Raw genomic sequence first — 12,923 nt, forward strand, 5'->3', positions numbered from 1 at the left:
ATTGTTGTTTGTTTTGTTTTGTTCTTTTTGAGACAACATCTCATCAAATTGTTCCAGGCTGGCCCTTATAGCCCAGGTGCTGACTTTAAACCTGCTATCCTCCAGCCTCAGCTTCTAAATTATCTTAGATTATAGTATAGGCCTGTGCCACCAGGTTAGGCCCAATGCAAGCTTCTCAGGGGATAGCCAAACCACAGCGCCAGCTCACCGTCCTTCATCACATGGAGCTGGTTAGACACGGGTTGGTGGCTTAGCTCACCCTGGCTTCATCTCCCCGCCTTATACATATCTCCTGCCAAGGCTGGTGAATGGCTGCCTGGCCACTATGGTATGGCTTCCTGGCAGATGGGGAGTAGATTCACACAGGTAGCTTTGACCCTTCCCTCCCTCCCTTCTTCCCTTCTTCCCTTTCTTCTTGTTTGTGTGACGGAGGCCAACCTTAGCTGCCACTCCTCAGATGCTGGCCTTCTTGTTATTATTTTTTGAGTCAGGGTCTCTCAGTGGCCTGGAGCTCACCGAGTAGGCTATGCTGACCATCCCCTTGTGTGTACCTCTCCGGGGCTGGATGACAAGCGAGGGCCACCATGCTTAGTGTTTTACACTTGGGGCTGTGGCTTCAACTCAGGATCCTGCCCTTGCAGAGCCAGCACCCATGGACTGAACGTCACACAGAAAGCTGCCCTGCAAGGGGACTTAGAATTCTGGTCTGACCCCCTCCCCCTTCTTTGCGACTTGTTCTCTCCGCTGGGGCACTTATGTGAACTTTTCCTTTAATCATGGAATTTCAGGCTCTTCCCTGGCGTCGCCTAGTTCTGAGTCTTTTTTCCATCATTTCTGCCTGGAAACCAGTGAGCCTTCCAATCTCCAAAGCCCAGGGCGTTCTTCAAACCACGGAAACTTTTCCTTCCCACTTAAACAACGATGGCTTCTCCTCCGTTTGCTTTTTCCCTTCTAGGATGCTAGCCTTGTTGCTGCTCTGAGCCCAGGACACCCCTTAGGGCCTGCTCCTCCCAGCGGGCACTTGTTTTGCTCACTTGCTTTGGGCGGTTGTGCCATCACCTCCATGTGGGCTCCCACATTCCCACCCTTTCTCCAAATCATGTTCAAGTTCAAATCATGTCTCTTAAAAGAATATTTAGGAAAGATTTTTTTTCCCTCCCTTTTCTGCCTTTTTTTCTTTCTGACAAGGTCACATTATGTAACCGCTGGCTTCGAACTGGAGAAGCATCTTGCCTCAGTCTCCCAGGTGCTGGAGAGACAGGTATGTGCCACACAAGACTCCCAGGCTTTGCTCTCTCCCGCATGGCCCCACCCCTTTGTCAGAGAGAGAGAGAGAGAAAGAGAGAGAGAGAGAGAGAGAGAGAGAGAGAGAGAGAGAGAGAGCGCAAGCGCGTTTACACACACACACACACACACACACACACACACACACACACCACGCTTCTTCCTTTCAACTGTGAATGGTATCTTCTTGTGGCTCCCACAGTAGATTGCCCTCAGGATCTCCCCTTTCTAACTTCGGAACCCCTCCACTGGCCACCCGTCTGCCTCCCTTTGCCCCCTGGGGTTCTCATCATCCCCAAGGCCCATCCCGGTCCAGCTGACAGACTAATTGGGCCTCCCTGTGCTCCAGGACCAGCACTGTGCTTTGGGGGGCGGTGCAGTGGAGCTGGGACCACCCAAGGCTCTGGCTCTGCCTCTCCTCTGGTGGGTCCTGGGCCAAGTTCTCCCAGGATCTGTGGGGATCTGATTCGCACCCAAAGGCCCTCTTGTGCTCAGTGTCCCTACTGTCTGGCACAGAGGGAGAGTGAATCCTGAGCCAGCCCACTCAGCACAGCCCTGCCCCACCTCCTAGGCCTGGCTGCTGGCTGACCCTGGAACTCAGCCACAGGAGCAGGTTTGACGCTGGGGAAAGAAGGCAATGAGACTTCCAAGATGCCATCGTTGGGGATGTTTAACTAGAGAGAGGTTCTGGGGTTCACAAATGTTGGTATGGTCAATCCTCTAGCACAGGCATGGAAATATACCAAGCTGGGGGTGTGGCTCCATAGCGCGCAGAGGAGGAAGGCCTGAGGGCAAATCTTAGCAGCAAAGGAAGAAAAAAAATCAGGGAAAATCAGTAAAGCACAATCGATTTGCAAACAGCCCTTTACTTGGTCAATGACGCTGCTTGGGCAGCAACACTAAGTGGGAAGCAGGCTTGGGGAGTTCCTGTACATCTTTCTGTTGTGGTAATGATGACTTTGGGGAGGGAAGGAAGACAAACCTGCTTTCAGCCCTGCTCCTAGCTGGACCGAGGAAAGCATTCCCGAACCTCAGGAGGCAGACGAGGCTGCAGTGTGAGCCAGGCAGCAGGGAGCGCTTTCCTGTGCGGCGCAGGAGGCCGCCTTCGTTATCATCAGCCGCAAAGGGACCACTTCACGTGTCACTAGGCTACAGGAAGCTGCCACAATGACTCCTCACATGCTGTGGGTGACAGAGGAGCCAAATACAGGCATCATTTCCAAATCCAAATTATCTTTTGTTTCAAATTTCCTTACTGCATGATAAGGGTCCCAGGAATTTTTCTCTAGGAAGCTTCAAAGTGAAACCATAGGCGTTTTCCTTGTCTTGAAAAAGCCAAAAGCAATCACCACTGAGTGAAATGATGAGGTTTCCGAGGCCACGCGGGACAGAGCAGACAAACTGTGCCAAAAAGCAATGCCTAAGAACTTCAAAGTCAGAAAACATTTCAGATAGAAAGAATTTCTGGAATAAAACAAATGAAGGCAATGTGGAATATGCGCTTCTCTGATTTTATTGGTGAAAATATTAAATTAGGATTTGTGATAAAGGGTGCGGTCCTGCACTTTCTTTTTTCTTCTCTTTTCTCTGGAGACAGGGTCTCACCTTGGGTGGCCCAGAACTCACGTTGCAGACCTGGCTGGCCTTAAACTCACAGAGATCCTCCTCCCTCTGTGTCCTGAGTGCTAGGACTAGAAGTTTACACCAACATTCCCTGTAATTCCTAATTTAACTATTCACATTGCTAGAAAGGATCATAGCAATGTGAAGCAATTTTTTTTTTTTTTGGCCAGGCCCCATTCAGGTGGAAGAAACAAGACACAGACAGAGCCGCATGCTGTCCTGATTTGTCTCTTGTGGCTGTGATAGAAATACCTTGACAAAAGCAACCTGGGGAAGAGGAGATCATTTCAGCTCAGAGTTCCAGATTACAATTAAATTCAGGGAGTCACAGCGGCAGGAGCCTGAAACATCTGCTCAGGGTGCATCCATAGCTAAGAAGCAGAAAGGAGGGGTTCAGTGGTCCAGAGGACCGGGGTTCAGTTCCCAGCACCCACATGGCAGTTCACACCTGTCTGTAACTCCAGTTGGCGTGCTTCTGACACCCTCACACAGACACACATGCAGGCAAAACAAAAATAAATTATTAAAGAAAGAGAAGCAGCAGAAAGGAATGGATTCACGCACATACCCTTGCACCCCGCTGGCTCTCTGCATTCCGGTCTGATCCAGGATCCTCTGCTTAGGGAATGGGGCCATCCTCGGTGGGAAAGTACGTATTCTAGCCTCAGTTAAGGTAATCAAAATCATCTCCCCTTGGCTCCCTGAGTTGCCCACAGTTTAACCTAATCTTGACAGTCCCTCCCTGAGACTCCCTTCCCAGGCATTTCTAGACTGTGTCAAGTTAACCACCACACACGAAAAATGTGGACACCCCAGGGGCATTTGGGTCTCACAATTGAGAGTGCGCTTCACAAAACTCCAAACATAGCGCTTCTCCTATGATCAGCAGGTTGACTGGTGTTGGCTCTTGGTGATTTGGCCGTCATGGCCACCCACCTCCTTGCTCTTGGCTATTATGTGTGACTGACCATGAAGAGAGCTCTCTTTCTCCTGCTGTGGCCCTGACTTCTGATGTGTCCATGGAGAGGCCCCAGACCCGACAGCTGTTGAGAACAGATCATAAAGCACATAAAGGAAGCATTTAACAGCCATTGTTAAAAAACAAATTGCCCTAAAGCCGCAGGGCTCAATATTAACCATCAACAAAAAGAGACAGGACATCATGGATAAATCCCAGGAGCCTTAGACTGGACAAAACCAGACATACACGCACACAAACACACATGTGCACACACACACACGCATGCACGCGGTATCTGTACAGGTGCTGGGCATGTGCACAAGCCTGAGGCAGACACTGGGCATCTTCTCTATCAGTCACGCTCTGTCTTACTCCCTTGAGACAGAGTCTGTCCCTGAACCTGAAGAGAGCTCAGTTGGCAAAGCGCTGGCTACGCAAACCTGATGGTTTGAGTTTGGATCCCCTGAACACACATCAAGCCAGACACAGTAACACACATCTGTGATTCCAGTGTGTCCCTAAAGGGAGACAAGCAGCAGGCAGAAGAGTTGCTGGGAGTTCCTGGGGCATGCAGAAGTGAACGAGAGCCTGTCACAGGCAAGGTGAAAGGCGGGGATGGATACTCGAGAATGCCCTCTGACCTCCACATGCTTGCCTCGGCACACGTACACACACATACACACTCTCACGCACGCTTGCAGGCACACACAGTAAAACCCAGAAACAAGTGAAATGCACGGACAGTGTCAACGGCAACAGAGTGAATTTACACCTCCTACCTGCTTTGGAAGAGACAGAAATGCGTGACCTCCGACCCACTACGGCACGGGTGGCATGTATGCACACTTGTTCTACGCACGAGTTGTTAAGATCTTTTTGTAGTTTTGAACACTTTAATTATAAGCCGCTGGGGGAAATTTTTAAATGAGAACTTGCACTTGGAAATGCCAGCCAGACATTTCTTTAAAATTTTGGGGGGTTTATGTGTATGGATGCTTTGTCTGCGTGTATATATGTAGACCACCTGTGTGCCTGGTATCCTCAGCAGTCAGAAGAAGGCATCATACCCTTGGAATGTGTGAGTTAGGGACGGCTGTGAGCCACCATGTAGGTGCTGGGAACCAAATCCAGGTGGTTTGCTAAAGCAGCCAGTTCTCTCCACCCGAGCTAGAAGTTTTTGTTTCTCAATGATCAGTTTTGTTTGAGGCAGAGTCTCACCCAGTCTAGGCTGGCCTTGAATGTAGCAAGTAGCTGAGAATGACCTTGAGCTTCTCAGCCTCTGGATTCCACCCCCCACCTCTACCCCCCAGAGGCTGAGAATATAGGCGCACACTGGTTTTATGTGCTGCTGAGGCCTCGTGTATGCTAGCAAGCAACCTGATGGAGTTACACCCTGAGCCCCAACCAGATGTTTCTTATAGAGGTTCTTTACAGATAGATCCAGGTCCTCTCAGAGAGTATCACTTATGCCCAGGGCATTTGTGCCCCCGTTAATGTGTCCAGGGAGGATGGGTAGGGAGGACGATTTGAGTGTGGCCTGAGGATGCTTGGAGGAGTTCTGTGTCTAAGGGTGATCAGGTTTGGAATCCTGGAGATTGATGCCCAGAGTGCTGCTGTTCAGTCAGGGCAGAAGGCACCACACGCCCCCTTCTGGATTCTGTGGGTACTGCATGGACATTGTACACAGATACACATAGGCAAAACACCCATATGAATGTAACAATAATAAAGTAATAAAAATAATAATTCAGGATCGTTCAGGCTCTCGCTTTCTCCTTTCATCTTTCCCTCCTCACCTCCCTTTTTTGGGTTTCATTGTGTTGTCCAGGATGACCTTCCCATCTCAGGCTCCTGGAGTAGCTGGGAACAAAGGAGCATGCCAGTATGCTTGGGTTGAGGGGTGTGTGTGCCAGGTGCATATGTGGAAGTCAAAGAACAGCTTTCTGGAGTCACTTCTCTCCTGACTGGAGGCAGGTCTCTCTTCTTTCTGTCATGTGGTGTACTCCAGGTGATTCTCCCGTCTCCACCACCCATCCACTGTGAGAGTATAAGGATTACCAATTCACACCACCCATCCACTGTGAGAGTATAAGGATTATCAATTCACACCACCCATCCACCATAAGAGTACGAGGATCACCAATTCACACCACCCATCCACTGTGAGAGTATAAGGATTACCAATTCACACCACCCATCCACTGTGAGAGTATAAGGATTACCAATTCACACTACCCATCCACTGTGAGAGTATAAGGATTATCAATTCACACCACCCACCCACCATAAGAGTACGAGGATTACCAATTCACACCACCCATCCACTGTGAGAGTATAAGGATTATCAGCTCACACCACCCATCCACCATAAGAATACGAGGATTATCAATTCACACCACCCATCCACCATAAGAATACGAGGATTATCAATTCACACCACCATCCACTGTGAGAGTATAAGGATTATCAATTCACACCACCCATCCACCTTAAGAATACGAGGATTATCAATTCATACCACTCATCCACCACAAGAGTACGAGGATTACCAATGCACACCACACATCCACCAGAGTACTATAATTACCAATTCATACCACCCACACTAAGAGTACTAAAATTACCAATTCACACCACTCACCCACCATTAAGAGCACTAGGATTACCAATTCACACCACAAATATCTGGCCTTTTAAATGCAGGCTCTGGGAATCAAACTCAGGTGGGCAGACTTGCGTGGCAAGCACGTTTACCTCTGGAGCTGCTCTGGTCCATGAAGTCTGTGAACAAATGGTAGACTGGAGAATCTAGACTCACCGGCAGGCAGTCCTGGGGATTGGCAGGCAGTCCTGGGGATCAGCGTGTGACTGATATGGAGACGGCAGCACACAGTAGGCATGCAATTTTCTGCGTAAATATTCAAATTGATTTGGAAAGGAAGCTTCCAAACAGGCAGACAGCAGAAGCACTGTGTGGTGGTGGGGGTTTCTCCCTGTCTGTACTTCAGCCCACCTCTGGCCCCTTACCTTGAGAAACAGACCTAGGAGAGGCCACTTGTTCCCTGGGTTCCTGGACAGCCAGGGGGACGGCGCTGTGCCACATTCTTAGGAGCAAGTATATCCAAAACAATTTCTTTTTCTTTTTCTAAAAACTCGGTGCTAAAGGGTTCCAGATGGCCGTTTGTTATATAATGGGGTTTGTTTTAATAGCGTCAACTTCCAGATGTGCAGGCTGGAATCAAGAAGCCCATTGGCCCCCTGAGGACACTGTGAGCCAAGCTGAGTGCTGCCCAGGGGAGAAAGATGACCGTACATGCAGAACCAGGGATGGGAGACAAGCCGGAGGTGCCTGGTCATTGCCCACTGAACCACTCAGTTGCCCAGCAACCGTCCCAGGGCTGAGAGATGGGGAGGGTGACACAGGTTTCTACTTGTCAGCCTGACTGAACAGGGACCCCAGGAGACAATCAGAATTGTGGTCAGCGAGGAGTCTGCCTGGACTCCAAGTCCTTGCTGGGTGTTCCTGGTAGTCACTCAGCTCACAAATATTTTTTTTTTTGTCTTAGAATGTGAAATAGAGAAACACCATTCTACCTGAAGGAAGTCAATGTAAAAAGAGAAATGAGGTGAGAGGAACGGAGTGGCGGTAGTGGGGGGAGGGAGGGAGGAAGGGGGCTGGAAAGACTTAGTCTTTCCTCCTTGAGTAAAGTAAAAACACCAGGGTGCACGCCTGCGTGCCTCTGTGTGTGTGTGTGTTTTTGACCCGGCACCTGCCCCAGTGCCTGTCACCAACTGGGAAGCCCCTGGGCAGTCCAGACTCTGTTTTCCCCCATGGAACACTGGGAAAGGGCCAGCGTTGGAGAGCTTGTTGCCTCCTCCAGAAGTTTCTTCCATGGCCCCACGGCACCAACAGACAGAACATTCTTCTGTTTGCTGAGCCAAAGTGGCCCCTGGGTGACCCCCAGGGCTGGTCCAAGCTGTGTTCACTGGAGCTCTGTGGAGTGCCAACACCCTCTCCTACCTGCTGGCCACTGGGCCTGGAGCCTTTTCTTCCTCTCAGGTGGCTGTGACTATCACACCAGATGCCTTAGGACTAAGATACTCTAAAGAGGATGTTGAGGATCCATGAAAAGAAGTTACAATGTCTGAATGTAGTCACAGAAGAGAGACCGCAAAGCGGGAACCCACTCCACGGATAAAATAATCTAATAATACGTAAGAACAATTCAGTTCCAACAAAATCCCAGTCAATGAGGAGGGGTGTACAATATAAGGCTCCTGAGGAAAATAGCTATACAATAGCCACTGTGTTTCTGAGGCAAACAGGGAGACAAACACTTGAGTGCTCAGAGGCTGAACCGTGTGGTAAAATTCAGATATTTTCAACAGTTTGCTACTGGCACAAAGACACAGTCTGGCACAGCCAACCCCAAGCCCCAAAGTAGACCTGCTGCAGATGAAACGGGATGGGAGAGAGACAGACCCAAGCAGAGAGGGCATTTCAGCCATGGTTACCTTTGGGGGCGGGGCTTGGCACGGGCAGGGCCGGGCTGTGAGTGAAATGGAAGTGCTCGGTTTCTTTGTATCTTTGCATGTGTCCTGTTCACGTGTGAGGGTCTACGTGTGTGTGTGGGGGGCATGCAAATACAAGCACATGTGTGCGCGTGTGGAGGCCATCATCCTTGGTTGTTTGCTACCTTATTTAGAGGCAGAATCTCTCAGGTGAACGGCGAGAGCTTGCAGATTCGGTCACAGTTGGCCAGCTTGCCTGGGGGAAGTCCTGCCTCTGTTTCCTGAGGGCTGGGGTTACAGGCAGCCTGCCACACCCAGACTTTGTGGGTTGCTGGGACAGAGGACCCCAGCCTTCACATCTGAGTGGCAAGGGCTTCATTTCCAGACCCAGCTTCCCAGCCCTGCTTCCTTCCCTTTTGTTCCTTTTAGACAGTCTTGCTATTTTAGCCCAGACTGGCCTTGAACTCCAAATCCTCCTGAGCACTGGGATTAGAAGTGTTCAACACCATGCTAACCTTCTATTTCTTATTTCATATCTTTCAGGCTTGCCTAGCTTTTCCAACCTTCTACGTGTGTTGCTTCTTAAAGAAGTAACTTAAAAACTTTACTTAGAAATTCCATGCTTGCATGTGTGTCTATGTGGAGGCAGGTGCGCAGGGGTGCAGGTGCCTGAGGAGATAGAGGAGGGCGTCAGATCCCTGGAGCTAGAATTACAGTTGGTTGAGGGTACTGAGGCAGAAGAAGGTGTCAGAGCCGCTGGAACCGGAGTTACAGACAGTTGTGAGCTACCATGTGAGGGCCGGGAACAGGACTTGGTCCTTTGGAAGAGCAGTCAGTGCTCTCAGCTGCTGAGCCGTCTCTCCTCCCCATTTATTTATTTGGCAGTTTTGTCTGTTAACTTGTTTTTGTATGTAGGCGCGCATGAGCAATGAGTAGGCAGAGGCTAACCTGCGGGAGTCAGTTCTCTCCTCCCATCATGGGATTCTTGACGACTGAACTTTGGTCTTTGAGTTTGGTGGCAGGCACCTTTAGCCACTGAGACACTCGCCAGCCCAAGGTAATATGTTTTTATGCTAATATATATTACCTAGAGATGATGGTCCCATTTGATGATGATGGTTACCTAGAGATGGGGTCCTCTTTTTATCTAGGCATTGAAGGGAAACCCAATTATGAATTATAATGTAAAAATAAGCAGGCAGATAATAAGCAACATTTTCTTAGGGAGGTGAGAAGAGAGGACTCTCACTTCCCAGGACACACATCCCCATGGGATTCCCTCGTTCTCATTCTTCCTTTCTCTAGACAGCAACTATACCTTTAAAGCTAAGCTGTAGGGGGAATGACATTTTGGAAAGAAAATAAACAAACTATTACAGAGGTGATGGATTACTCAGAAAATGGGACGGGATAACTGGCTAAGAATTCGGAAAAAATAAAGTTAGATTCCTACCTTATACCAAAATAAAGCACAGATGGCCTAAAGTTTTAAGTATTAGAAAAAAAATGAAATACAAAACTGTAAAAGACCTCAGATACTTTCACAGTGTGAGCAAAGAGAATATCTGAACACAGAGAGAGATTTGCAAACTCAGTGTGAGGTTTCCTCCCATTAAGATGAGAGATAGACAGACAGACAGAGAAACAGAGAAGGGGGGGCTGAGGGAAAAAGGAGGAGAGAGAGAGACAGAGAGGCAGAGACACACACACACACACAGAGAGAAAGAGAGAGAGAGACAGACAGAGAGAGACAGAGACAGAGAGACAGAGAGAGGACAGAGAGGCAGACACACACACACACACAGAGAGAGAGAGAGAGAGAGAGAGAGAGAGAGAGAGAGAGAGAGAGAGAGAGAGAGAGAAAGAGAGAGAGACAGAGACAGAGAGACAGAGAGAGACAGAGAGAGAGAGAGGAGAGAGACTGGTTGATTTTAAACAGACCCCAAGCCAAGGATCAAGGAGAATCCGACTATAGTGGATTTGACCATGCCAATCCTCCATCCTATCCCAGGCTTGACTTGACCTTCCTCCCTAGGGTGACGAACTGAAGGAGGCTGGTAGCTGCTCCCACAACCTTCCCCATTCCCAGCAAAGTTGCTTTCTTTCCCTGCACCAGGTCTTGACCGTGTGTTGCAACCCAGAATCCAAAACACTACCACGAAGAAAGTGGTTTTCTGTGCGTGCATGTGTGCACACAGGTGCATATGTACATATACATACAGGCGTGTTGGGTCCCAGTGGGCTGGATGGACAGTGAGTTCCATCTCGTTCTTAACCTCTTGGGTCTGACCTGGCATTGTTATCTGCAGCGTGAACCTTTCTGCACATCTTTAGGGTGTTTGTGTCTCTGTGTAAAAGCACATTCGTGTATGGCTCTGCAGACGCCTGGGTCATCCTGTGCTTCTCTCTGTGCGCATCAGCCACGCTAATATAGATACCTGCAAAGTTTGTTATCTATACAACCACATCTGTAACTAAACATGCTGGCTTGAGTGAGTTCATGTATATCACATGTTTATGCAAAGATACCTGCAAAGTTTGTTATCTATACAACCACATCTGTAACTAAACATGCTAGCGTGAGTGAGTTCATGCATATCACGTGTTTATGGGGGGCACCTGGTCCTAGGCATCGTCTCTGCTACGTCTGCCCACTACGTCTCCAGTGTGTAGGCTGCTGGTGGGGGCTCTGCAGTAGGCAGGGCCTCTCTTTAAATTGTCCCTTCCTTTTTTTTATCTCTGCATTTGTGAGCAATCTGGCCCTTATCGGCTCTGGGAGGAAGACAGGTTTGTACATCTTGGTCTAATCCATAGAGTTTTCAAAAGTTTCTTGGTCCCCAGCCAAACTTTTTATTAAAAGCCTCAAGGGGAACAGACTAACAGGAAGGTAGGATTCTGTCTGGGAGACTTAGGACCCCCACTCTAAGCCCCATAGACGGCATGGGAACATGGATGCTGACCTCCAGCCAGGGAGGGAGCCCTGAGACCTAAGGCTAAGACTAGTCCAGAGATCTCCTGCTCCAACAAGGGGCTGGGGCGGGCACAGTACCTCATGGCTCTGTGCTGGGGCAGCAGACCTGGAGGGGCCTGCTTAATTGAACAGACATGGGAGAAGAGTCCCACAAAATTTCCCCCAGGCCATGTGGGCTCCAGGCCTCATTTAAGCAATCTTCAGCCACTGCAGAGGAAATCCTGGAATCTGTCCCACCTGTAAGCACTTGATGGCCCTGCTGGCTTCCTACGGTTTCACTGTAACAGGCTCTAAGACCCAGCTGCTCCTTCCCCTGGCCTGGGGGGAACAAAAGGCCTCCAGACTCCAAACAGCAAGGACACAGTTTTCTCAGCACTTACTTGATTTGGGTGCTGGGGGCCTTGGGCTCATTTCTCCCAGTCCCACTGAGGCACAGAAGAGTTTGCCATGCCGCTGCGTACACTGTAATGAGGGTCTTCCCCCATGTTTGTACAGGGTTTTATTCTACAGTCCCGAGAGGATAACTGTCTGGGGAGGGGATCCTGAGTGGCAGTCTACACTGCAGTGGCAATGTCCAATTGGCTTGTTAATGGAGGCTGGTATACCGGTTACTGTGGCCATGTAAGAAGGGTGGCTTTTGGGGTCCCAGGGAAAAACTGGGAAGTCGGCGGAGTAGGAGGGGATTCCTGGATGCTGGAAATAGATCCAGGATCCAAGAGAAGCTCTGATCTTGTGTTCAACCCCTGATGCCTCCTATCGATCACTCCTTCCCTCCCTCCTTGGCCATCCGGCTTAGTTGTCTGGAAAGTCTGAGACCTGGGAGTGGAAAAGTCTGGGTCAGAGATGAGGAAGGAGTGGGAAGGGCATGCTGGGAGTAGTGTCCAGGCAGCTACATTGTCTCGGTCTGTCACACCCTGGCCAGAGCCAGGAAAGAGGAAGCATGGTGGGGCTCTCAGTTCTCAGCCCTGCAGGGGACTGTAATAAGCTTTTTACTTTTTGACAGCTATAAGGATCCTGGAGGGCAGATGCACCCAGAGAAAATCGAGGGTCCAGTGGTGATCTGAAGAGTGGGCCATAGTCTTGTCCTCCAACAGGGCCTCCTGAGCTGTGGGGCCGAATGACCCGATAGACGCAGGGGACTTTGTTAAGCTACTTGTCTGGCCTGTGCTGCACTGAACCCTTCTGATCAGCCTGCTTTTAAAGCAGGGGACATGGCAGCGCAGGACAGGGGAGTTGTCTCCCTCTACACAGAATCTGCTTCTCTATTCCCCTATTGCCTGCAGAGTGTATGAGGAACCTGCGGCACCCATGGGTCTGTAATCACCCAACAACAAACGTGTTCTGGGAACTAAGCTCGGTATTTGCCTGCTTCACACTGTGAAAACGAACTGACTGCCTACACTTAAAAACCAGGGAACTTAATCGTGTGGAGGCCTTGTGAAGGCAGCTGCTGTGAGTTTGCGCGTGCGAAGCCCTGTCATTGCAGGAAAACCCCCTTTCACCGCTGCCCTCCATAACGTCTGGCTCCAGCCCGGAAGGGGAGGTGCTCACGAAGCCCCGCCCCTAGCAGAG

The sequence above is a fragment of the Microtus pennsylvanicus genome, chromosome 2, assembly GCF_037038515.1.
Source record: "Microtus pennsylvanicus isolate mMicPen1 chromosome 2, mMicPen1.hap1, whole genome shotgun sequence".
NCBI classification, from domain to species: domain Eukaryota; kingdom Metazoa; phylum Chordata; class Mammalia; order Rodentia; family Cricetidae; genus Microtus; species Microtus pennsylvanicus.